The sequence below is a fragment of the Pongo pygmaeus genome, chromosome 4 (assembly GCF_028885625.2).
Source record: "Pongo pygmaeus isolate AG05252 chromosome 4, NHGRI_mPonPyg2-v2.0_pri, whole genome shotgun sequence".
Lineage (NCBI taxonomy): Eukaryota > Metazoa > Chordata > Mammalia > Primates > Hominidae > Pongo > Pongo pygmaeus.
In genome coordinates this window covers 2,907,290-2,934,640 of record NC_072377.2, presented here as the reverse complement: position 1 = coordinate 2,934,640, position 27,351 = coordinate 2,907,290, and the positions used below count along the sequence as shown (strand labels likewise).

General features: G+C 43.3%; 1 long non-coding RNA gene across 3 annotated transcripts in view; it reads right to left on the bottom strand.

Annotated features, from left to right (window-relative positions):
- Positions 1-15,819, bottom strand: part of LOC129037253 (uncharacterized) — a 42,728-nt gene extending 26,909 nt beyond the window's left edge. The window contains exons 1-4 of one of the 3 annotated variants that reach the window (XR_008502761.1): positions 15,334-15,793; positions 13,672-14,323; positions 8,815-8,917; positions 7,578-7,771 (exon numbers count right to left, since the gene is read on the bottom strand). This is a non-coding gene — a long non-coding RNA (uncharacterized LOC129037253). Of the gene's footprint in view, positions 1-7,577; positions 7,772-8,814; positions 8,918-13,671; positions 14,324-15,099; positions 15,164-15,333 lie in introns of those variants that run through there. The other 2 variants (XR_008502763.1, XR_008502762.1) reach the window with 2 other exon arrangements.
- Positions 15,820-27,351: the final 11,532 nt, after the last annotated feature.

Genomic DNA, 27,351 nt, shown 5'->3' with positions numbered 1-27,351 from the left:
AGAAGCTTCATGAAGTTTAACCTATTGTCTTGAGGTCTGAATTCCTTCTCTTTGAGGTAAGACCACTTTCAGTGACATCTTGCTTTTCCTTCACTCACCACCCGTGGTTTTCCATACCCACCACGAGGCCTCTGAGAAAAATTTAGAAAGTAAGCACTGCCTGGGACGGACACCCCAGGAAAACAAGTGTGGTACAGAGGCCCATGCTGATCCATGATACAATCTTCAAACACAGGGGAAGGCAAAGCTGCTCTTATCTCTCTTATCTCTCCAAGAACCAAGTTAAGGAGATCTGCCAGTTTGGGTCCAAATGGCTTCTTATTTTATTTTTTTCTTAGACGGAGTCTCACTCTGTCACTAGGATGGAGTGCAATGGCATGATCTCAGCTCACTGCAACCTCCGCCTCCCAGGTTCAAGTGATTCTCCTGCCTCAGCCTCCTGAGTAGCTGAGATTACCAGTGCACACCACCCTGCCCAGCTAATTTTTGTATTTTAGTAGAGACGTGGTTTCACCATGTTGGACAGGCCAGTCTCAAACTCCTGAACTCATAATCTGCCTGCCTCGACCTCCCAAAGTGCTGGGATTACAGGTGTGAGTGAGCCACCACGCCCGGCCCAAATGGCTTCTTCTATTTTGTATATAAGTACATGGCTAGAAAATGTCCACCTTGGACATGAAAATGATAAAATACGATATTCAACCCAGAGGTTGAGACCTTCTCAATTCCACGAGCAATTTCTCCAGCTCACCCACATGCCATCAACTCCAGTGATTCCTTTTCGTAGGAGAGACACCAATCCAGTGGGCTGCCCTGCCTGTTCCCTTACATGAGCTTAGGTTTTGCGATATTCAGTCTGAACTCTTTTCTCACTCTCTTTGAGAGATGCCCTTCATTTGTGCCTCTCCAATCACACACAATGGAAGTTTCTACTGTCACTTCTAGCATAGTGAGCATTTCCTGTCTTCCCATTGACCTATCTGTGATGTAGCTCATTTGTGCCCACACAAACCACTGTTTCTTGGAGGACTGCAGAAGTAAACCCAAAGTAAGCATATACTGAACACTCCTTCATTTGAATGGAAATGATGGGCAAATACAAATACTGTCATTTAGTGAAATCCCTTTGTTCTACACAGCCCATTGAAGAAACTGATGGCTAATTATTTCCATAAGTCCATTTCTTCTAAAATCACAAAATCTTACAGAGAATTAACTCATTGCAGATGGTGAGACAATTGAAGAAAAATAATATTAACCCAATTAACCTTTCCTTAGGTTAACACAGATTTTCTCAGAGAACAGTAACTTAAGCTAAATTTTTGGTTGCTGGTTAAATTACATTTAAACCTGCTCCTCTAAAATGCAAGGGGTGTCTTCATATTTTGTAACTCATATCAGTTTGTTTTTGCTATGAAACAACCTCAAAACTTAGTAGCTGTTATTAGAAAACTTAGAAAAGTATTCACTAGTTTACAGCTCGGTAGGTGGACAATTTGGACTGGACTCAAGGGAGTGATTTTCCTACTCGTCTCACTTGGAGTGAACTGTGGTCAGATGGTGGCACAGCTGGAGGGGAAGTTCCAGAATGGCCTCACTCACAAGGCTGCTCACTGGGCTCCTCTGTTCTTCTCTAGGGTGTCTTTGCAACAGGCTAGCTCGAGCTCACTTACATCAGGGACTCACAGTTCCGGGTAGAGTGAAGAGAGGGGAGGGGACCCCCAATGCAGGATTACATTTCAAGATGCTACTTGAATCATGTTTCCTAGTGTTCTGTTGGTCCATCTGTTGCAAGGCCAAACCTAGATTCGAGGGGTGGAAAAGCAGATGTCAACTCTCAACGGAGACAGCTGAAAATACTGTTTTGTGATCTCCCACACACCCTAACACTTTCCTATCTTATTACTCCTTATGGCCTTTCCCTTCCAGCCAGGCTTTCGTCTCCTCTCTCACAGTCTTATGCTCTTTATTTTGCATAGTTTGATTGGTTGATTGATCCATTCACTCAATAAATATTTGTTGAGTACCTACCATGTACCTAGTATAGTTTCTGGTCCTGGAGACATAAAAACAGCAATATATAAAAACTTCACAAACCACTAAGAGAAAGATCAAGAGGACAAATAGTGCAAAAAGTGATGTTAGTAATAATGGTAGGGATTTCCACTGAGTAGGTTTTCAGAAGGTACATAGAAGAGATTTGACCTGAGTCTGCAAGAATGGGTTGGAGTTTACCAAACGATGCGGAAGGGAAAGGCCTTCACTCAGCATCTATAGGGGCATGAAATTAATATGGCCCAGGACTCCAGGTGCCTGGTACTGCTGGAAGGTAGAACCATGCTATGGCACGGTCTCCATCCTCAAAACACTAAAAGTTCAGTAGGAGAGAGAAGCAAGTAATCTTACGGTTACTCCAAGGTGTGGGAGGTGTTTTGACACTGGTGAACTCATTGAGAGAGAAGCACCTGTTATGAGGGGAAGAGTGTTTTGATAGACAAATAAGAGAGGAAAATCTGAAGGAGGGGCTCACTAGGGCTTAAAGGCCAGGAACAAGAAGCTGCACAGAACAGGACTGTCTGCAAATGGAGGTGGACACAGACATGTGCTAGAGAATATTCAGAGTTCAGGGAGAGCCTTTTCGAGGTGGAGTGAACTCAACTATGTCAATGGCATGTGAAGCAAAGGGTAGGGGTGAGGGGGGTCAGCTGAACATAAAGAGAGATAGGAGTTGAGGACAGTGCAGGAGCATAAGAAGGCAGGAGGGAAAGGGACTCGGCTGCGTAGGAGATCTGGCTTCCATAACCAGGAGACCAGGGCAAAGCAGGAAGGCACAGCTGCCCGTGCAGCTGATGAAGATAAAGAGGGAAAGTCCACAGCACTCCTCCTCACTGTCCTTGATTTTCTCAGGGGGTAGGAGGCCAGACCACCCCCAGTGGGAGAGGAGAAAGCAAGGTAGGGACTGAAGGAGGCGAAACATTTAGATAAATGCTCGAGGCCCGCAGCTGGGAGGAGAAGACTGGACACACTGAAGACCCCCTGGCAGCGTGGAAGGGTGGGTGCTGGTCACTTTCTCCAGAGCACCTCTGAGGTGGTTCCTGTGCTGCTGTCCCAGCACACTGGAGGTAAGCAAGACAGTGCTTCCAAGTCAGATGGGCCAACAAAGTCATTAACCTCCTCACCTCAGCTCTGCACCTGCCAAGGGAGAGTGACCACAGTGTCAACTTCATAGGGTGCTAAGGGGGGACAGGTGAGAGGCTCAAAGACACAGGCCTGGCATGGGATAAGCATTCAATAGTTCTCATCTTCAACTGCAGTGCATGCAACTGACTCCCAGAAATGTCTACGGATTGAAGGTAACATGCTGTGTGGCCCTTTAGTAAACAGCCTACACATGAGAAAAAACATCTGAAGAAGCAAAACGTTAATTAATTAAGTCTATGTAATGCTCAGGAGTGTTTGGGCAAAAATGATATTCATACTAGACTTACTTTCTCACATGGGAACAAGAATAATGAAGTTATATGAATGGGTTTCACAGTCAAAATCATGAGGTCTGAGCAGGGAGGAAGCTGCAAATCTCACTCTTGAACGAGTATTTTCTAGAAGATAAAACTGAGACCCAGGGTGGGGAAGATCCTGCTGAAAGGCATGCATCTCTTGGATCTTTGCTGTGATCTGCATTGTCAGACAGCTTTGTACTTTGTTTAGTAAACCATGGGAAAATATTCCAATGTTTGCAGCAGTGACGTGCTGTGATGAAAAGGGTATGTTCAAATAATTAGCTGGATCTGGAGGGAATCTTACTCATTACTTGGGGTTTACTTGTACTTTGTTCCAACCAGATATACCAGCCCATGATGATTAAATACATACATTCATACACACATATGTATACACATATGCACACATACATAGGCACACACATGCATGCGTGCATATATACATATGTACAATCAGTCCTGGTGGCAGATTTCAAGAAATTCTAAAATGCTTTCCCCATTTCTTCATTTACATTCACTCATGGACTTGGAACTGTATTTCTCAGGTCAGAAAATGAGGAGAGATGAGAAAAATAGTCTGAATAATTGTGTAAATAAATGCCATTGTATTAGCCATACTATTATTTTATAAAGTAGCACTGCTATATATCCGTGCTCAGTAAAAGCTGTTTTTTTAAAAATGTGTTTTTAACTGATTATAATTCTACCAACTAACTGAGGACAGAGAATGTGATAACAGTTTGGATGTTAAGTTAACTCTGCGATTGTGCTGTATTTGTCCTAAGACACACAAAGGAGGAAAGAAGCAATTACTCAGCAACTTTGACCATCAAAACGAGAACCAAGAATGGTCAAGTTGCTCAAATTCTATAGTCAGAATGAGATAGGCAGATAAAATGATGGCATCACCTCTCATAATACATGAATGAAATTTGATATACTAACTAAAGAGATGATTGAATTAAATTGACAGTAGGCCATTATTTAATTCCATTGAAAATATTCCTGTCAAGTGATTCATCAGGTAGCCCATTATATTTTTCTCAGTTTCTGGCTATTAAATTTTCTTCTTACATTTTGATGTTGAGAACACATCCCAATCACTACATCGTCTTATATTCTTCATATTTGAAATGAGCTTTTCTGTTAATAATTCCAGTTTGCGATGTCAATGAATAGTAGTTTTCTGTGACAAATCTAAAATTAGCTCAATTTTTAAAAAGTAAAAATGTTCATTGCAAATTTATGACACTTGGCTCAACTTAAGTGAATTAAGTCATTACATAGTGAATGTACGTAGTTAATTTTCTGGGACTGAATTATGTAAATTGGCTGCCTACACTATTCTGATTTATATCACATTGTAAAAATTTAGTATTATCTAAAAAGTATCATGATTTTCAATCAACTGGCATTTACTATTTCTATTTACTTTTTGAATGCATATGCAAAGGTTTTTAGAGATCCAAAGAGACCACTATTAAATCAAATAACCTACTCTCATTTTATCTACTCTCAAACAAAAAATGTTTAACTCTAAATTTTATTTTCAGGACTCCTTTTAGAAGTCTTTTGTTATTTAAATCTCCTCAGCTCCTGCATTTGGATACTCCATGCATATTTTACATCATGGGAGAGCACTGCCAAAATCACCATGTGATTTTGACTTCCTACTATTGCGAGGTCATAAAATCAGAGGGTAAGGTAAAGCGTACATCAGGCCGGGTCCCTGAAAAACAGTGACCTGCGGAGCCTATCCAGCTGACTCTCATTGGGCATGTAGCCTGAATGAGAAATACACTTTTTGTTGTTGCTAAGTTACTGATACTTTAAGGTTGTTTATTACTGCAGTATATTTAAAGCTGACATATTTTGTGGTGTGCACAGAACAGTCAGGGTTTGTTCCTAGCCTAATTATGAACAGTGGCTCCTCCCATTCACAAAAGTGTCTTGGTTTGAACCACTACCCCAAGTATACCTGAGTCTATCATGACAAAAACCACTTCCCTACTACTAGAGGAAATGATCAAATGAATGAAAAGTGCTCAATCAATCCAAATAAAGCAAAAGAGAAGAGAAAAAGCAACATACAAAAGAAGAAAATATAAAAAATAATAATAGGAATAAATCTAAATAAATCCTTAAGTACAATTAGTGCAAATAGACTAAATACTCTAATAAAAGTCTGAAATTATCAAACTGGATTAAGAAAAAATAAAAACTATAAGCCATTTTGAAGAGACAAAACCATAAAAATACAAAAGGTAGAAAACAAAAGGATGAAAAAATCTATACCAGAAAAATATTTGTAAAAACGTAAAAAGCCGTTTTAATTGTATTAAAAGAGCATAGACCTGACAAAGTAATGAGATATTGATAAACTGCCATTCAGAAAGATGATATAACAAATTTAAACTTGTATAAACTTAATAACACAGGCTTAAAATATATAATGCCAACATTCATTTAATTTAAAGGATGAATGCACAAATCCACAAAATCCACAATCATAGTAGATTTTTACCCATACTCTATAATAATTGATAGAAAAGTATATTTTAAAAATTAGAATATTTGAACAGCATAATTAATAAGACTAATTTAAAAGAAATCCATAAAACAGTGTCTTTAACAACAAAAGAATACATACATGTAGCACCAAGCACACATGGGTTTTAAGATGCAACAGTAAGATAGTTCATTCACATATTAGCCCATTAGGCAAACTTTGACAAATCTCTTAAGGTTGTATTTTTGAAAATACATGTTTTTGGCCACAATGAAGTAAAATTAAAAATTAATAGTGAATAAATAGGTACTATTGAAAACATATACAGATAGTCTCTGACTTATGATGGCTCAGCTTACAATTTTTCAACTTTATCATGGGTTTATTGTGGGATGTAGCCCCCATGATAAGTTGAGGAACAGCTATCTAGAGAAATATGTATTTGGAAATTAGGAATAACACTTCTAAGTACCTCACAGGTCAGAGAAAAAATTGCAGTGAAATTTAAAAAATATTGAAAGTTGAATTATGTCAATAACAATCACTTATATAACATTTACCATGTGCAAGCAGTGCTCTGTGATTTGTATATATATTAAATTATTAAACTTTAATGATAATTATAAAGTAGATAAAATCCATTTTACTGAGACATAAAGTGATTAAAGATTTTGTATGAAAAGCAGCAATACAGTAATTAGAAGAGATAATTATATATAAATAAATGTGTTCCCATTAATTAAAACTCTTAGAAAGACAAAGTAGAAAATCTTTGAAAACTGTACAACAGCTCAAAATGACAGAAATAAACTACCTGATTAGTCATACACACATAAAAGAAAAGGAATTAGTAAATAAATACCTTCTCACAAAGAAAAATTCTAGCACAATGGTTTGAACAGCGAGTTCTATGAAACAGGCAAGAAAAAATAATCTCTATTTTATACAGACTCTCTCAGAGGAAGAAGAAGAGGAAAGGGGAAGATGAGGAGGAGGAGAAGAAAAGAAGCTTTCTTCAATTTGCTTTACAAGTCTGACAAAAACTTGATACCAAACATAACAGGGTTGGTATGAAAGAAAAAAGCTATAAGTGCATCTCACTTATGGACATAGATGCCAAAATCATAATAAAATATTATCAAACTAAATACAGGAAATACAAAAATCATAATACATCATAACAAGTTGTCCTTCCCAGGAATAAAATGTTTGTTTAATATTGAAAAAATTAGTCAATGATAATTCACCAGATTAACAGATTCTTGGAAAACATTATGTCATCTCAGCAGATGTCAAATAATTCATTAGGAAATTGATTATCCCTTTATTATATATATAATTTATAATAATTTTATGTTATATATAAAATTATAATATCCTCATATTATATTAAGGTATATTGAATTTTTTATATGCCTATAGTAGATACAATGATCACCTCACAAAGTTGTTCACATCCTTATCCCTGGAAACTGAATGTTGCCCTACCTGGGAAAAGCCACTTTGCAGGCATGATTAAGTTGAGAACCTTGAGATGGAATATCCTGGATTACCCTGGAGAGCCTTACCTTGGAAGTGGAAACTCTCCAGGTTGTGGGAGAATGGCCAGAGAACCAGAGAGACGGCTGTGTGGAAGAAGTGGCCATGCAGCAAGAAATGTGGAAGGGTCCTAGAAGGTGAAAAGTCAGGGCAACAGAGTCTCTTTTAGACCCTCCAGAAAGGAACATGGTCCTGCCACCATCTTGATTTTAGCCAGTGAGACCTGTGTAAGATTAAAACCAACAGAAATATAAGGTGATAAATCTGTGCTGTTTTAAGCCACTAAATAGATGTATGGTAATTTGTGATAGCAGTAATATTTCTTTGATTACTAATTAGCCTACAGGATTTTTATCTGATTTTCATCCACTTACATTTTTGCTTTCGTGCATGATCTGTTCATATATCCTTTGCCCATTTTTTAAAAATCACTGTGGTCTCTTTATTTATATTAACACTGTTTACACTGAGGTACTAACTCGTAGATGCCACACTTGTTACTTTGCCAAATTACTGCTTATGTTTTAACATCAATTATCATATTATTTTTCTATGGGATTTTAACAATTTTTACATAGTAAAATCAAGGAAAGGAAACTCCTTGTTTCTGCCCCTAGTGACATGCTTAGTAATCTTGAATTTATCCAAAGATGAAATAAATACTTAAAATTCCTCTCAGAACATTACTGGGTATTTTGTATTTAAATTTTTGATTTAATTCTTTTTTAAATCAGTAGTGTAATTGCCATCTATATTTATCTTTTTCAAAAAATTAGCCAGTCAGGCCAGGCAGGTTGGCTCACGCCTATAATCCCAGCACTTTGGGAAGCTGAAGCAAATGGATCACCTGAGGTCAGGAGTTCGAGACCAGCCTGGCCAACATGGTGAAACCCCATCTCTATGAAAAACACAAAAATTAGCTGGGCATGGTGGTGGGTGCCTGTAATCCCAGCAACTGGGGAGGCTGAGGCAGGAGAATCACCAACTCAGGAGGCAGAGGTTGCAGTGAGCCGAGATTGTGCCATTGTATTCCAGGCTGGGTGATAACAGCGAGACCCCGTCACACACACACACACACACACACACACACAAACTAGTCATTTAAAGACAACATTTTCAACAAATATCAACAAATATCCTTTCTGTACCAATTTGTAATGTCAAGTTTATAAAATTCTTTATGCTGTTCCCGCATTTTTAATTTTATTCGGTGGACATGTCTGTTAATCCTAGTGCATATACTATTTTGATTATTTTTAACCTTACCTCATATTCTTTGGTCCGCTAATACAAATTCCCCTTCATCCTCATTAGTCATCTTCTCAAAAATATTCCTAGTAATTCTCAAGTGTATATACCTGCAGGTAAACTTAAGAATCATTTTGTGAAGTTAAAAAAGCTGTCGAAATTTAGGTTGATGTTACACTAAATGTGGTATAATTTGATGATTTCTTCTATCCAGAATCATGAGACATAATACAAAAATTTAAAAAAATCCGAAAAATTTTAGCATTGCACTTATAGTTCCTACATTTTCAGTTGTTTTCCTATAGTTATTAATTAATTAATTGCTGAAATTGTATGATTTTTTCATTACATTCTTAGTCGTGTTATTAAACCTCTACTACTTTATTACTTTCTGACTATCTACTCTATAATGGAGTATCTTCCTGAACTCTCATATTATTTGTAATAATTTTAAGTTAATTCCCTTAAGTTGGATTAGGTCATATATTATTTTAATTAAAATTAATTAAAAACTAGATTGCCTCAAATAAATATCATTTCTTCTTTTTTTCTCCAAACTTCATTATTTGTATCATTTACTTAGCACTTAAAATATACTGCAGTATATATTTAACTTAATATATAGGCAGAATGAAACCTTTATTAGAGCAGATTTACCTGCCCCATTAGTTCACTATCATCTCAAAGCCTTATGCATTTTTGTCATCCATAAAATTAATCTTGATATTTAGTGTCAAAGTTAAGATAGTGTAAAAAGTTTTTAAGTGTTTGCAAGGTTCTAAAATTCAGGATCTACAAAAATCTAGAATGTTTATTTTTGCTGACCTGTAGACTTGTTTATCAAATAAGTATCATTTTATTCTCCTCTCAGTGTTTATGGTTTGTTTGTCTTGTTTGATTGCAAGGGCGAGCATTTCTACAATGGTAGAACATGATAGAGGTGTGGGGATCATGCTGTTGTCTCAGGCATCATAAGGCCTTCTCAGGAATAGAGACTGCAGAGTCATGGGCAGTCTAAGGTAAGCAGCCTGGTGGCTGTATTCACTAAAAGGCCTAGGAGCAGAAATCTGCCTTTGAAATTGTTGAAAGCTTTATCCCAAAGGCCAGCTATAGTTCTGATGTGTTTTTCTGGCTGATCTGGCAGCATCTTTCCCAGAGGTATCACTGCAATAAGCAGCACTGGAGGGTGCCTCAGAGCCCAGACCTGGAGGCAGAACGAGGTATAACTCCTGGCCAGACTGTCTCTAGCTGGGGGACCTCAGCTCCAATGCCTAATCTTTTGATTTTGACTCTCTCCAACTATAGTATTGGAGAGAAAATGAAACCAACTATGTAGAGTGAAGGTGAAGAACAGTCAAAGTATGCAAGGACCTGGATCAGGGCTTGGCACATCGTGTGTGTGTATTGAGTGTGCCTATGTTTTACATGTAGCATAGATGGACACACTGTGTGAATGTGAATATATTGTATATGTGTGTCTGTATAGTATATGCAAGATAGCATTATGTGAATATACATAGTATGTGCATATATGTAGTATGTGCATGAATATAAATATATATATATCCTTTTTAGAGATTTAAGAATCAATTATTTTACAGAAGAAAGGAGAAACTGGCCAGGCACTTTGGATCCCTTTGTTCAGACCTGTGTGGTCACCATGGGTCTGAGTGCAGCCGGTGCAGGAGCTCATGGTGAACTGCCACCTCCTCTGCTCTGTGTGTCCTCAGGGCAGCCAGAGACCTGAGCTGCAGGCTTGTTTTCTATTTCTAATCAGTAAAATTCCCTCTTACTTTTTCATTTTTTCTGGCTTTCATTATCTTTTTCTTGTTCTTTCTCTTTCTCTTTCTCTTGCAAACTCTCCCAAGGTGGAGAGCAGCTGTTGTTGATGCCCAGGTGGGTATCTTCCCCCTGAGATGCAGTGAGGACATGAGGCTGGGAGGATGTGGCTGTCACAGGATCCTTAGGGTGTCGCTTCTCCAGCAGGAAACCTCCATGGCTGGTGGTCCCTCTGCTTTGGTTTTGTTTGCTCGCACTGGGCTCTTACCACCCACTCGGCCTGGCAGGCTGTGCTTGGCTCTTACCACCAGCCCAGATCCCACACCTGCCAAGGGTGAACCAGGCATGGAGCAGCAAGAGGGTGTATGAGCGAGCAAGCACAGGTCCAGCCACTGCACACAGCCAGTGGGTGGGCAGCTCCTGGCATTGGCACAGGCGCCAGCTCTGTGTGAGGCTGCAACTGGACCAGGCGTATCCCAAACAGTTTCTGCTGAAGGCACCAGGGAACGTGGTAGTGCCCAAAAGCTTGAAGACACCAAAAACCACAGAACCCCAGAGAGGGTGTTACAGCATGTCACAGCCCAGGCTGGGGGAGCCCCAAGGTCTGGGATCCCAGAAGGGCTTCAGCTCTTCTCTCCTTCTTGCCACCTGAAGCGTGGTGAGCAGGGAGGTGTTTCCAGTGTGTGTGTTTCAGTCCATTTGTGTTACAGCTCCTTCAGTCCTGCTATGCCTCCCCAGCCTGCAGCTGCTGGGCTGATCTGGCCCTGCTACTGCTTCCTGTCGTGTGAGGCAGCCACCTGCACTGGTGGAGGATGTGAGGACTATAGTGTTACAGCAGCTCTGGCTCAGGGAATCCTGAGGTCTGGGCCTCCAGAAGGGGTGCCACTCTTCTCTCCCACAGTCCAGGAGCATGTCATTGCCCACAGCTCAGCCAGCCATCCAGGAATGAGTAACAGCTCCTTTCGCTCCTGCTGTTCAGTGGGTCCCAAGTTCTTGTCCAGGAAGAATGAGGCTACATGGACAACTGGAGATTGAGCAAGGTGAGGAGGAGCTTTACTGAGTTACAGAACAGCTCTCAGCAGAGAGGGGATCTGAAGTGGGTAGCTCCTATCTGCAGGCAGGTTGTCCCGGTGAGTGTAGAAGAAACCAAAGTGGGAAGCTGCTATCCATAGGCAGGTCATCCTGAAGACTGTAGACAACACTTGAAGTGTGTAGCTCCTATCTGCAGGCAGGTCATCCCTAAAAGTATAGAGACTTGAAGTGGGTAACTCCTATCCACAGGCAGGTCATCCTGAAGAGGGTAGAGGAGTCCCAAAATGGGTAGCTCCAATCTGTGGGTGGGTTGTCCTGAAGAGTATAGAGAAGTCTCGAAGAGGGTAGCTGCTATCTACAGGCAGATCATCCAGAAGAGTTTAGAGGCATCCCAAAGTGGGTAGCTCCAATCTGTGGGTGGGTTGTCCTGGAGAGTATAGAGAAGTCTCAAAGTGGGTAGCTGCTATCTAAGGCAGATCATCCAAAAGAGTTTAGAGGCATCCCAAAGTGGGTAGCTCCTATCCACAGGCAGGTCATCCTGAAGAGAGTATAGAGGAGATTTGAAATGGATAGCTCCTATCTGTGGGCAGTCATCCCTAAGAGTGTAGAGACTTGAAATGGGTAACTCCTCCCCACAGGCAGGTCATACTGAAGAATGTAGAGGACTCCCAAAGTGGTAGCTCCAATCCATGTGCAGGTTTTCCTGAAGAGTATAGAGAAGTCCCGATGTGGGTAGCTGCTATGTGTGGGCAGATTGTCCTGAAGAGTGTAGAGGGGACCAGAAATGGGTAGCTCCTATCCACAGGCAGGTCGTCTCAAAGAAAGTAGAAGAGTCCCGAAGTGGGTGGCTCCTATTTGCAGTCAGGTCGTCCCAAGGAGCATGGAGTCTAGCTGAGTCAGGGATTTTTATGAGTTCAGAAGTGAGGAAGTATGTGCTGATTGGTCCATGGGCAGCCATAGGTGGGCCTGGAAAAAGCACCATGAGTTCTCACTCCAGGACATGGACTCTACCCAGAAACGGAAGCCTAGCCTCCAGGCTCCAGGTGGTTCCTGCCTTAAAGGTGGGGTTTCACCAGGGACCTGCCCTTTCCTGCCTAGGAACGTTTCTGCCTCCCACCACCATCGACATGCCTTCTGCAGTGTCCAGGCTGTCCGTGCTGAGTGGTGCCTGCAGGCCAGTGCTGAGCCACCTTGAGCCATCCCATCTTCTCTCCCTGAGCTCACTGGTGCCCAAAGTCTTCAGAGGGGGCCAAGACAGCAGGGTGCTGGCATGTCAGTGCTGCCCTAAACAGCCACACCCCTGGCTGGGTTGCAACAGCACTCAGACTTGGCCACAACTTTGCTCGGCACTGGCTCATCACCTGTCTTCATGCAGGTGCTGGGAGTGGGGAGATGCCAGGGAGCGGGAGCAGGCACTTCCAAGCCTATGGGGGCAGGGGCTTCCCAGGCTCCTGAGAGTGCAGGGATGCCCAGGTCTAGAGCCACAGCTGGGTGGCTGCAGCTGTGCCCAGGAGTGTGGGGCTCCTGCACTGCCAACTCAGTAGGGGGAGGGGCTCCCACCTGTTCTTGGCCCCCACCAGCTCCACAAAGTATGCAGCCCTGGCCATGCCTCCCCCACTCAGCTGGCATCTCCACAGTGGCTGTTCCAGATGGGCTGCCACCACCATCACCACTGGGATGGGCTTGGCTGTCCCAGTGGGAAGGAAGCGCTAGGAGCAGGAGGAGCAGTGCAGCTACGAGGGTGAGCTGGCAGGAACTGGGGTTCACTTGGGTGTCTGTAGGGGCTCACGCTGGCCTTCGATGCTCTTCCCAGCATGAGGCAGGCATCCTGCAAGGGCTGCTGGACTGAGCTGAGGGGTCCCTTTAGTGCCAGCAGCTGGGCAGCCGGGCAGACCAGGACCAGCATCGATCTCTAACGTCCTTCAGCTCCCAACCGCAGACATGGGGCTGCCTTTGTCCAATGCTCCATTTTGGACACTTTATGATTCTTAAGGGAATCTTAATGAAACAGCCCTGTGGGTCACAGGAAGTGAAGGGGCCATGGGTCTCTACATTGTCACTTACCAACAATGACGACTGCATAGACAAGGGGTAAAAAGCAACCACACAATGAGGTGCAAGAGAAGAGAAATGGCATCGAACACCGGTGTAGCCTCAACTCTTCATACCGTGATGATTAACGCACTTTCGGCTCTGCAGATTGTATGTGAGTGCATTCTCACCTTCAACAGAAAGGTAGTCCCAAGCATGAAGACAGGTGATGAGCTAGGAAATAGAAATGGAAGGGACCCACCACCATGCATGTGGGGATGAGATCCAGGGTGCACGTGCGTATCCTCAGGAAAGTAAAGCAAACCTTGCTGCTAGAACAGAATCACATGTGAAAAATAGGAATCTATGGTCAATTCTCATTATTGTCAACAAAAGTCAAGAATATTTTTATAAAGTCACCTTCTTTTTAAATCCACAGGGGTAGCAATCTAGACAATTCAAGAGTCTGGGTATATTAGACAACTCTATCCACCCTCAGGGAGTGGCGAGACACCAACTGACACCTGTGATTGCCTGGTAAGATGTGGCAGGGAGCCTGGTTAAAGACAAAGGTGATTAGATTCCAGCAGGAATGCCTGGAGACGTGGGAGGAAGGGTTGTCTGTGTAAACCTGTTTCCCTTTTTCACCTTTGGGTTTCATGGGCTTGTCCACAAATTGCATTGCCTGTAGAATTATCGAAAAGTCAAAATCAAATCTTCTGGCAAAAATAAGCAATGATTTTGGATCACATATTAAGTCAGAGCACAGAAACTATTTCCCGACTCTCTGAGACATGCCCTGAGATGTTAGAGGCAGAGTCTACAACACCTCTCACGTCTGGCTTCACCCACCCAATCACAGCAACACTCCTTCTGGGGCTTCAGCTACAGATTCTCTAAGTCTATAGAAAGATTAATGGGTCTCTGAATTAGACTCATTAAATAATCAATAAAATGAATAAAATATTTCCTAATAGTTTTCATGTATTTACATCCCTCAGAATTATTCGAAATACACAAAAAAACATCCTCTCAGCAGCCTTTAGAAATTTTATGGGATACCTGAGGGTTTTAGGAATGCGCACCCTGTGGTTTATGTTAGGGAACCCGCTCCAGGGAAACGTGATCTGGACGGTTCCCAGGGACTGAAGGTGGCCATGTTCCAATGGCCTAGCTGTTACAGTAGGTAGCTAGTGAGACATGAGCAGGGCAGGAGAGGGGCCCCCCACCACCACCAGGAATGTCAGGTGGCCATCAGGTGATGGTCAGGCAGCTGTTACACTGTCTCTCTAAAATAATAATGGGTCGCCGCCAGCGCTAGGGAAAGGCGATCTCCCAATAGATACAAAAAAACCCTGAAACTGGTGATCAGCACTTCCCAATAAGATCTCAGGTTCTGGGTGAGTGGGCTCAAGCATGCATATTAAGAGACAAAATAGCAGCTTTTAACCGGCAAACGACCTTCTAGGAACATTGGACTGGTAGTGGACGAACGCCTCGAAGTGAGGATGCGCTCAACTCCAGTGAACACACTGCGCATGCTCCCCTCCCAAAGGCTGGCAGGCCCCTGCGCATGCAGACAGCCCCGCCCACGCGAAAAATCGGGAGAAGGGACCCAAGACCCCGGAAGTACGCCAACATATAAAACCCCAAGTCAAAGGTCAAACTGTGCACTTGATCTGTCGAGTCACCCACCTGGCACCCTTCCAAGTGTATTTTACTTCGTTTCGTTCCTGCTGTAAAGCCTTTTAGTAAAGATTCACTCCTGCTCTGAAACTTGCCTCGTTCTCTCCTTCTACCTTACACCTCCTTGGTCAAATTATTTCTTCGGAGGAGGCACAAGAACTGAGGTGGCTGCAGACCCGTGCGAATGCGCCGCCGCTAACAAAGCCACACTGGGCACACGCGGTCTCCATGAATGCCTGCACAGGAGGTCGCTGCCTTATCCTCACTTCACAGATGGAGACTGGGAGGGACATAGTTCCCAATGGAGTAACAGTGAGGGGATGGAGAGGTCATGATTTGCATACAGCTCTGTTGGACTCAGACCCCTGTGCTGGCCGTCCCTGTGCCTCTCCCCTGCTGGTGCCATGGCGGCTTCCGTGGACTGGTCTGATCCACGTCATGCCGTGGCCATGAGAAGTTCCTGGCTCCACGGCTCCTATTGTGACACTCCTCCCTTTCCCTCCAGGCCTGATCCACGTCATGCCGTGGCCATGAGAAGTTCCTGGCTCCACGGCTCCTATTGTGACACTCCTCCCTTTCCCTCCAGGCCTGATCCACGTCATGCCGTGGCCATGAGAAGTTCCTGGCTCCACGGCTCCTATTGTGACACTCCTCCCTTTCCCTCCAGGCCTGATCCACGTCATGCCCTGGCCATGAGAAGTTCCTGGCTCCACGGCTCCTATTGTGACACTCCTCCCTTTCCCTCCAGGCCTGATCCACGTCATGCCGTGGCCATGAGAAGTTCCTGGCTCCACGGCTCCTATTGTGACACTCCTCCCTTTCCCTCCAGGCCTGATCCACGTCATGCCGTGGCCATGAGAAGTTCCTGGCTCCACGGCTCCTATTGTGACACTCCTCCCTTTCCCTCCAGGCCTGTGCCCAGAAATGGCTTCTTGTTGTTGCAATGAGCTGTCAACTATGTATTTTGTATTTTCAAAACACACTTTAAAATGTCTAAAATGGAAGCAAAGATATACTTAAAGCACTTAAATTTAATAGTGTCTTTAAGGGGCATGGTGAGACAAATACTGTAACATGACATTTTGCAAACCTGCACGAGTCAGAGGCATAAAAATGTTTATAAGAGAAAAAGCTTAATGATTGGTGGTATGCTTATTTAAATGAAGAGTAATTCATAAAATCATACTTGTAAAAAACAGTCATACAAATTCATATTAAATCGTGATAAATGATCTGTCTTGATTAAAAAACCCATTTCTTTTTTTTTTTTAACAGTACCCATTTATTAGTTCACAGTTCTGTAAGTCAGAGGTCCCTCTCAGCATGGTTAGGTTCTCTGCTCAGAATGTCACAAGGCTGAAATCAGGGTATCAGCCAGACTGAGTACTTGTCTGAGGATCTGGGAAAAATCTCATTTCTTTTTTATTTTATTTTATTATTATTATACTTTAAGTTTTAGGGTACATGTGCACAATGTGCAGGTTAGTTACATATGTATACGTGTGCCATTCTGGTGTGCTGCACCCATTAACTTGTCATTTAGCATTAGGTATCTCTCCTAAAGCTATCCCTCCCCCCTTCCCCCACCCCACAACAGTCCCCAGAGTGTGATGTTCCTCTTCCTGTGTCCATGTGTTCTCATTGTTCAATTCCCACCTATGAGTGAGAAGATGCGGTGTTTGGTTTTTTGTTCTTGCGATAGTTTACTGAGAATGGTGATTTCCAATTTCATCCATGTCCCTACAAAGGAAATGAACTCATCATTTTTTATGGCTGCATAGTATTCCATGGTGTATATGTGCCACATTTTCTCTTACAATCTGTATTTGAATAGAAATTAAGGCAAGTGACAGAGAAAGACATAGGGAGACAGAGAAAGGATCCATGAATCAACAAATACAATAGGAAAGTACGGCAGATTCGTCTAGTAATAAAAATAAGACATTTCTTAACCCTGGATTGATTGCTGACTTATTTTGAACAATCTTACTATAGAACTGCAATTACTGCACAAATGAAGTGTTTCAGACATGAACACATTCACAGGTATATTGAAAATATTAAAAGGATAATAAGATAAAAGCCAAAAAATTAGGACAGGTTCAGCTTCTTAAGACAGGTGTGCCTGCTAAGGAGTTTCACCAGGCAGGTCTTCTCCAGTGTCCCTGGTTTGGGTATCAGGCTCTTTTTCTTTTCTTTTCTTTTCTTTTTACTTTTCTTTTTTTTTTCCTTTTCTTTTTCTCTTTTCCTTTCCTTTCTTTTTTTTTCTTTTTCCTTTTATTTTTTTTTTGTGAGATGGAGTCTTGCTCTCTTGCCCAGGCTAGAGTGCAGGGGCACAATCTTGGCTCACTGCAACCTCCACCTCCCAGTTTCAAGTGATTCTCCTGCCTTAGCCTCCCGAGTAGCTGGTTTTACAGGCACCCACCACCACCCCCGGCTACTTTTTTGTATTTTTAGTAAAGATGGGGTTTCATCATGTTGGTCAGGCTGGTCTCGAACCCCTGACCTCAAGTGATCTGCCTGTCTCTGCTTCCCAAAGTGCTGGGATTACAGGCATGAGCCACTGCACCCAGCCCCCAGGCTCGTTTCTTATAGTGCTGCTGGACTACCTTCCAAGAAGTCAAATCTGACCTTCCCAGGCCTACTTGAAACTTGGCAGGTTTAAATTTGCTTTTGTTTAAAAAATAAAAATAAAAAATAGAAACAGAGAGGAATTCAACATGGGTTTAGAAATCCATATTCATATTGGTGTCCATCAGCCTCTAGGGTTGCTGGGTGCCTCCTGGGAGCTTCTGCGTCATTGTTCAGGATACAGCTTTTAAGCCGAACATGTCATTTCCTGTGTGTGCTGAAGACAGTGACCACCATGGCTCCTAGCACTCTCAGCAGTGCTGACTTTTATCTTAAGAGTTAGATTGGATGAAATCTACTGAAAGCACTTCATAATCATTTAACTGTAGGATTCCCCAGTAACTCTCTACTCCTTTCTAGCATGACTTTTTGAGCAGGCCCTTTTGATCTTCTGACGGCTTCCTACACTGTAAGTCTAATCCTATATTTAAACATATTTCTACATTGCATTGAACAGTTTGATTTAAATTTTCCATAATCTAGATAGCCACAGTCATCAGCTCCCTCACTCTCTGTGATACGCCTGCCACTCACGCTTTGGAAAATAAATAGAAATAAAAATGTTTAATGAAAACGACAATTACAACACATTTGAAAATGCTCGACAATTTAGCATCACAAAAAGTGAACACTGAAGGCCTCTGCTTCCAAATGCCACCCTAATTACAGAGCGTTCCCTTTCAGTGCTCTTTTTTCACATGCAGAAGAGGCCTTATTCAAATGAGGGGAGACCTTTCGCGGGGCTCTAATGGAGAGCTTAGCATAACGCGGGCTGCTTGGCCATGCAAATGGCAGCGAGCGCTTGGCGTGCGGGTGCAGATTATAGTTATCCTCTCCACACACCACAGAAGTCTTCACGCTCTGGAAATATTCCGCTTATCAGTAAGAAGCAATGATCAACACCTCACACCCCCAGCCTCGGAGAGACTCCGAGAGCGAGATCATCAATATTCAGATCGAGTTGGATTCTCACGCCACCCGACTACTCATTTGCTTCTAAAGGGAAGGCTCACTGTATACTTCTTAATGTAAACATTGGACAACCACGTATCCAAGCCCAAATAGAATGATTAAAAGGTGGCTTCCCACAGAGACAGTGAAAAGCAGCCGCTGTTATTGGCTTTGAAATTAAAAACAAAAAACAACAACAAAAAATCTTAGAAAAGCCTTTTGTCCTAGCTCCATGAAAGAATGCGAAAGTGCTGATTCTTAGAAATAAATAAATAAATAAAAATGGCAGTTGTTGAAAACACTGCAAAACTCTGCAAACACACGAAGCCACAGATGACATCCTCTTTTTGTTTGCTCTACGGAAGTTGTTTGCCTCGATGATCCCATGGCGTGGCCCCAGCTCCTGACTGGAGGGGCATGGCAGATTCTGGGCCATCCAGCTATTCGCTGAAGAGGACAGTGGTGTTTCCATCCACTTTCAAACCAGGTTGTGTATATCGTCCCAAAGGAGAAAACCCCCCCAAGTAGCGTGTGCCCGTGTACCCCAGGAAACAGACAGTGGACACGCGCGTTAGAGGCCCTGTCTGGCTTTTGGCAAGTGGGAAGTTGGGAAGAAGTCATTTGGCCAGATGAGGGACACGGCCGCCTGTGCTTTGTAGCCTGCTTTCAGGGGTCTATAATCAAGAGAAAAGATTCAAAAACAAAAACAACCTGCCTGTGGCCCATTCTTGCACATTAATATGAGAAGAGAAGACACATCTGCCTCTAGAAGTCAACCCCACAAGGGACCTAGGGTGAGCAGGGGCCAGGCACAGGGCTGAGTGGGTCTCCCATGGGCACGTGTCCACTGGCCAGCACCCTGCACCCTGCGTAGAAATCAAGTCAGAGTGCCAGGTGCAGCTTTTTAGAAAATGTATAGAATACATAGAAAAGAATAGACTAGAACGAAATAGAAAATAGCAGAAGCCATCACACTTAGCAAACTCAGGCTTTACAAACTTTCTATTTGTTTTACTCACTTTTATCTGTGTGTAGTGTTGTGTGCTCTGTAATGAGTGCATAGTGTGAGTGTGTGTTATGTTGTGAGCTGTATGATGTGTGCATCTGTGTGATGTGTTAGTGGTATGGGTGGTATAACTTACATGTGTTGTGTGAGTGGTGTACGCTAGGTATGTGGTATGTGTGATAGGTGTATTGTGTGTAGAGGTGTGTGTACGATGTGGTGTGGTATTGTGGTGTATTTTGTGTGTGCACTGTTGTGGTTGTTTGTGAAGTATGCATGGTATGTATGGAGTGCGTTGCATGTCTGATATGTGTGTTCTGTGTAGACAGTGTGTGGATTGTGTGTTGTGTGTATTGCATGCATGTGTGTGCACACACGTGTACTTGCATGCCCACACACTGGGAGGGGATATAAAAGCCTGAGAGCTGTGGGGGCTGAGGACTCAAGGCAGCTCAGGAGCAGACTGTCATGGAGTAGTTCGCTTTCCTGACAGGTGCTGGCCACACACCTGGATCCAGACTCTGAAGGCTCTGGACCCCCATGTGCCCGTGTGAACTGTGTGGCCCTCACAGGCTTGGTGGAGGCAGAGTGCTCCAAGTCTCACAGCCTCTGATCTGTGTCTGCACACACAGAACTCCACACTCTCTGGGATCAGAGTCTTCCTGGGTTCCCAAGAGGGTGGTCACCTTCTGGGGACACAATTTGTAAACCTGGGGTGATAGAGGAGAGAAGAACAGCATGTACCCCAAAATCCACAGAAAAAAATGTAGCCATTGGAAAACATAGCATAACTGTCAGATGTAAATGGATGAGAAGTCTGAAAAACAGGGAGGCGATGAGGAGGACTGGACCCACCAGATAGCACGTGCATCACAGAGCCTCGGCACAGTGTCCAGAGAAACGATGGAAGTCCAGCAGCAGGACCCATCAAGAGGAGGCTTAGCATAAGACAGAGAGGGCATCCCACATCCCACCACAGGCATCACAGAGCCTCAGCACAGCGTCTAGAGAAAGAATGCAAGTCCATCGGCAGGGCCCATCAAGAGGAGACTTATCACAAGACAGAGAGGGCCTCCCACACTAGCGAATAAGACAGAGAGGGCATCAACACCAGCGAATAAGACTGAGAGGGCATCAACAACAGTCAATAAGACAGAGAGGGCCTCCCACACCAGCGAATAAGACAGAGAGGGTCTCCCACACCAGCGAATAAGACAGAGAGGGCCTCCCACACCAGCGAATAAGACAGAGAGGGCCTCCCACACCAGCGAATAAGACAGAGAGGGCCTCCCACACCAGTGAGGCACGAGGGAGAATCGGGCAGCCGGCCCCGTGGCGAGAGCTCTGCAAGCAGCCACGTAAAAAGAGTAAAATCTAGGTGGGTGGAAAGTTGATTATTAATAATTATAAAACTAGGAGAAGACAACATGGGAAAACAATCCTTTCCAATTCCAACTTATATCCAAAAGCCAATTAAGAAATTGATAAATGTGATATGTAAAATTTAAAAAACTTCTTCATGGAAAAAATATCAGAAGGAAAAAAATGCATTCCACTGAGATTACTGACAAACAGCTTATTTTCCTGAGAAGTAAGGAATCCCCACACATTTATTTAAAAAAAGGTCAGCAGGCAATAATAATTGGACAAAGAAGAAGAACAGAGAATTCCCAGAAAAGTCAATACAAACATCTCTTAGAAATATGGCAAGACCCTAGGCTCACTGATTTTTGACATAAAGAAGGAATGGCAGTGCCACCTCAGTGATGTCATTGTCACCTGCGGATGGACGAGCTCTGAACTCCGGAAAGCACTGTGCAGGCTAACCTGCAGGAAGGCATTCTAACACCCCCAGATATGACTGACATGAGTGCAACTTGGGAGGACTTCTCTTGTGGGGAACTTGGCAATATCCATTGAAATTATAAATGCATGTGAATTCGGTCAATTTTATTTAAATAATATAAATCATGCATATGGAAAATGTCATCATTCATTTTAATATTAAAAATGTAGTTTTTTTGTTTCTGATACTTAAAAAAATTGTTTCTAGCATTTTTTCTAATATTAAAAACTGTATATTAGATTACCGCTACCCAAGTGTCCATCAACAATGACTGGGTTAAAAATTATTTTATTAAGGCTATATAGACGAATACTATGCGGATGGACAAATGAACAAGAAGGCTGTTTCTGTACCCATGTGGAAAGAGCTCTCAGACATGCTGATAGTAAAAGAGGCAAGAGGCAAGACACTGTGCAGTGGGCTTCTATTCGCAAAATGGAAAGGGAGTGGGAGGAAAATATTTGTATTTGCTTATATTTGTGTGAAAGATGTTCGGAAACAACAGAAGGAATGAACATATGTTGGGTGGATGAAGCAAAGTGGACTGAGAGATTCTTCATTGGGCATCTTTTTTTAACTTTTTGGTTTCTAAACTAAACAACCTATTAAAAAATAAAGTATACATACATATCTATCTATATAGGTACAGCAAAGAATCGGTACAGATACTTCTGCAGATATTTGCATATAAGTATGCATGTATGTAACATGTATGACAACATTATGCATTGTGTGTGTATGTCAAGCATGTGGAATTAGCAAGCTACTTGAATGGTCCATAATGCAGGCCTGGAGTTCCCTGGGTCTCACCTGCGCAAAATATTAGGCAGGACAGAGTGTGGCTCCTCCTTTGCTGCAGATTCTATGAAATTTTGGAAATAAATGGGAAGAGAATTGTGGCTGTAGCCCCTAGTAATAGATAGTAGGGCTGTAGACATGAGAAATTCAGGACCAAATTCATGGTATTTTAGAGAAATGATCAATGAGATAAACTGACAGCTTATTGGGAAAATTCACTTTCACTTTTCTGTCTCTGACTGTCATGGTCCTATGCATTTGGAGGCATTAAGTGGATACTGACTATATTACATTACTATGCATTACGTAGATACTGGATCTAGATTTATGTTAAACTTTATACAATCCACTGATGGAATAAAAATTCACCACACTGGTATGGACCTGTGCATCTCTAGAGGTTTCCTTGCACTTTATGTAATAGACCCACACCCACTGTGGGATGGACTGGGCAGGTGCCATTGGGATGTGAACGCTACAATGTGGCTGGTCCTGCTGCCACCTGCACCCCCTGCACCGGTGCTGTACGGGCAAGATCAGGTGTCTGGGGGCAGAGTCGCATCCTCCTGAGCCTCTGGGACATGCATTCTTGCTACCTCCATGGACAGTCGGCCAGGGGAATGGGTCTGCCTGCGAGGGATCCAGCGCCCCAAAGGTTTCTTTGTCCAGTACTACAAAGGCTCTTCCTGAGGCAGAGGGGCTAAACCTCACACTTGAGGACAAGCAGTAGCAGTGCGTTGTTGAGGTGAGTGGTCTGCACTGCCAGGAATGTTTTCTACACCTCCAGCCCACCTCTCCACTCCACCATGCCCCAGGTCAAAGGTTCGATCCCAGGGCTTGCCGTCTTCAGCCACCAGGACACGGCACCTTCTTGGGACTCAGTGGGATTGCTCCCCAAACTGCAGGATCTGGAGCTCCTCCAATGTGCTTCTGCAGCCTACCCCTGATGACCCAGACCCAAGGACATCTTGACACCTGCCGGGGCCCTGGGGCTTTCTCCCAGGTGCTGCTCTAGAATACTGCGATCCCCCAGGAAACACAGCCCAGGCTGCGGTCCTCATTTTTACTTCCTAAAAGGCAAATTGTAGGAGCAGTTAACTCACCAGCATGCTGTTAAAGTGTTATTTATTTTTTCTAAAATAATGTAATAGTTTTCAAAAGCATATTTTTTAAATTCCAGTAAAGCTTAAGTTTCCAAAACTGCCTGAAAATTAAAATATTTTGAATGTACTCATTCAATCACAAAAATTTTCCCCAAATACCTAGTATTTTAGTATTCTCATTCTAATCAACTTACAATATCACATTTTAAATTCAAACTGCAGATTCAGTTTATACTTTCAATTATTAAAAGGCTTTCCTTTTTAGTTAATAATCTAACCTGTTCTGGAATGGAGGAGGTGAGGCACTCATTAACATAAAAAATTTTAAAAATTATTTCTCCATCATGTTACCTAAAGCCATATTTTTGCTAGCCTCTCACTAATAAAGCAGGAGACTATAAAGCCATCCTGAGTTTACTGGAATTAAAAGAGAAAACACAAGTTTGTGGTCCATACATGTTTATCCCAAGGTGTCTGAGAAGTTGGGAAGGGGTCTCCAAACATGACCTCAGAACCGTGACCCTGGAAAGCTCCGGTAGCTTTGCTCTTACTCACACGTTTACTATTTAATGAATATTTCGGATTTGCAATGCAAATAAGACTTACAAAGCAGAGAATTATAATTTTGAAACAATTACTCACATTATGAGTCATGAAACTGACATGGAGGATGTGCTACTTTAGTATTTTTCGGAAAAGCCACTGCAAGCCTTTTTTTTTTAACAAAGGAGCTGTTTAATCGCTTTCTGGAGTGTATATCCCCGTCCCATGTTGCTTTTGAGATGGGTCTCTCTTCTGTTTCCATTCCACTCACAATCTGTGTTTAGAGTAAATCAAGAATGAAAAGAAAATTTACCTTCACAATGAAATTGCAATTTATTTCTTGAGAGCTTTGCCGGCTTCACAGACTTTGAGTCTGTTTAACCACAGCTTCGTCTCGCTCCTCGGCATAATAAATCTTTCAATCTAAGCACCCAGTATATAGCAAGCATTTCACTCAGCCTCGAGAGGGAATATTCATTTTTAATTGCAGAACGTCAGCTTCAAATGGATTCAAAAGTCTCTGCTTAAGTTCTGGGCGGAGCAGAGAGCTCAGTTGAAGATTGAGCACCACAGGCTTACTGTGGGCGGCGAAGGTTGTGGCACTGTGCACGATGGCCGCGGTCCACACCCTTCCCAACAAGGGGTGTGCAGCCATGGCGGGCATATCTGAAAAGTCAGTCCTTGGACGGACTAGGAGAGGAACCAAGACATTATTTGTATGATAAAAGCAATGTGTTGCCCAAAACAAAAAGCACTGTTTCTTCACTCTGACAGTGTATTTTTCTCATAAATAATACATGATGCATGGTAAAGTGATGTTATACTCTGAAAATCATCTTGCCTCTCAGCAAATCACAGTAGGGACACTGAAATGGTTCCCGCAGTGGGGTGACGGAGGCAGCTCACAGCCGGAGGATGGCTATGCCTGGCTGTGCACAGTCAATGCCGGGGGCCTTTCCTGCAAGTCTCCCATCCACTTAGTGGGGAGCACAGATTCCATTTCATTTAATGATTTAGAAAAAGGCCCCTAAACAACAATTGATACCTTGTAAATACCTAGTACACTGAATGTCTTTATTACTATTCTTCTTAAGCATTCAACTAATAAAACAGATGAATAAATAAAAGTGTATTCAGTGAGGTTAAAATAACCAGTGTTGAAATACTACATACATGCTCATATATTGAATTTGAGAGGTTTTGCATGTCGAGTTATGTGGTGTAGTACCTTACTTGTAATTCAAAGCCTTATTAAGGTTGGGAATTCACTGCCTCATCTGTAACAGCTGTAGTCATGATTGATAACCTAGGAAAGGTGAATGGGTGCAAGCATCAACCTTACTCACAAAGTCAATAGAAAGAGCTAATTGGCTAAACCAAATTCATAGGCTTTACACAGTGGAATTTAGCTACTGTTTCAAAGTGCACGGTAACCTGTGACAACCACTGACTGTAGAGCAGCAGTCCCCTATCAGCCTGCATCAGTGTGGTCACAGACCGGCCTTCTGTATCTCCACACAGAACATGTTGCCCAGGGGGCCTTGGCTGCAGGCAGACTGCATGCTACTCTTTTCCCTGATTACCCCCTCTACTCCCTGGGAATTTGAATAAAAGATCAGAGAAACCTCAGAGGTCAGGGATCTGCAGGGAAGGACATGGGATGGGGCAATGAAGAGGACACAGCCCAGAAAGCAGAGCAGGGAGCATCAGGTCTCTGAGGACCCAGACCTGCCAGGATAAAGTTGTTGATTGAAGTTAGCACAGCTTCCTCTAAGAAGCTCCCAGACTCCGAATGTTGGTTCATCCTGACTCTGAGGTTGCTGTGGAGCAGCTGCATTTCAAGGTCACAGGTGAAAAAAACGGTGTATGTGGGGATCGCATTCTCCAGCCTTGACCTCCTGGTGGGGATCCCACTGTCCAACCTTGACCTTTAGGTGGTGATTCCACTCTCCAGCCTTGACCTTTAGATGGTGATCCCACTCTTCAGCCTTGATCTATAGATGGAAATCCCACTCTCCAGCCTTGATCTCCAGGTGGGGATCACACTCTCCAGCCTTGACTCCAGGTGGGGATCCCACTGTCCAACCTTGATCTATAGATGGTGATCCCTCTCTCCAGCCTTGACCTATAGGTGGGGATCACACTCTCCAACTTTGAGCTTTAGGTGGTGATCTCACTCTTCAGCCTTGATTTATAGATGGTGATCCCTCTGTCCAGCCTTGACCTATAGGTGGGGATCACAGTCACTAGCCAGTCTTGACCTGTAGCTACACCAAACACATGGTACCATCCACAGGTTCCTGGCTGACCTGTCTCTGCAGAAAGATGATGGGGTCCTGCCCCCACTGCATACCCTCAGGTGCCTCTACTCTGGTCTCGCTGCAAGACACTCACCCTGTGCATCTTCCCACTCTCCTGCCAACCTCATCCCTGGCCTCTGCTTGCCCTATCCTGAGACTGTAATCCTGTAACTTCTAAGAACACACTCTGGAAGTGGGCACAGAACTTTCAGGCTGTAAACCTTCTTCGCCATGTTTGACACTGACCCTGACTAAAGAACTTGAAAGGAGGCCTAGCGTGTCCTCATGGTTGATCGTGAAGGGAATTCCTCGTACACCTGTGGGCAAGTGGGGGCAGGCAGGGACAGGCTGGACCCTGCCCAGCTGCAGGTGCAGTGCGAGGACAAGGTGACTGCAGATCTGTGGGAGGGACCACCAGTGCAGCTTTGGGAGCACATGCCTGTCAGTCCAGTGTTTCAGACACAAAAATGATGCCCACGCTCCTGCAGGAAGCTGCATGTGGGATCTTTGCCTTGCATTTCGTGATGCAGAGTTCATCACAGGAGTGGGAAGGTGCATCGTTGCTGTGGCCCACCCCTGACCCCAGCCCTTGCATTCCATTTCCTGGATGATGAGTCTTATTTCACGGTATTTCTGTTTCATGCAAATCTTCTATCAGGGTTGTAATTTGTTTCAAAGCAGAAGCAACATGGAAATGCATACTTGTACTTCCTGTGTCAAAACAGACAAATAAACCTTTGGAAGTGGGCCTGATGGGGAAGAGCAAAGGGCATCCTGAGAGCAGTTGCGAGCCTCTCAGCAGTTGGAGGTGGGACAGAGAGGAAGAGGAGCAAAAACAAAGCTGTGACTACT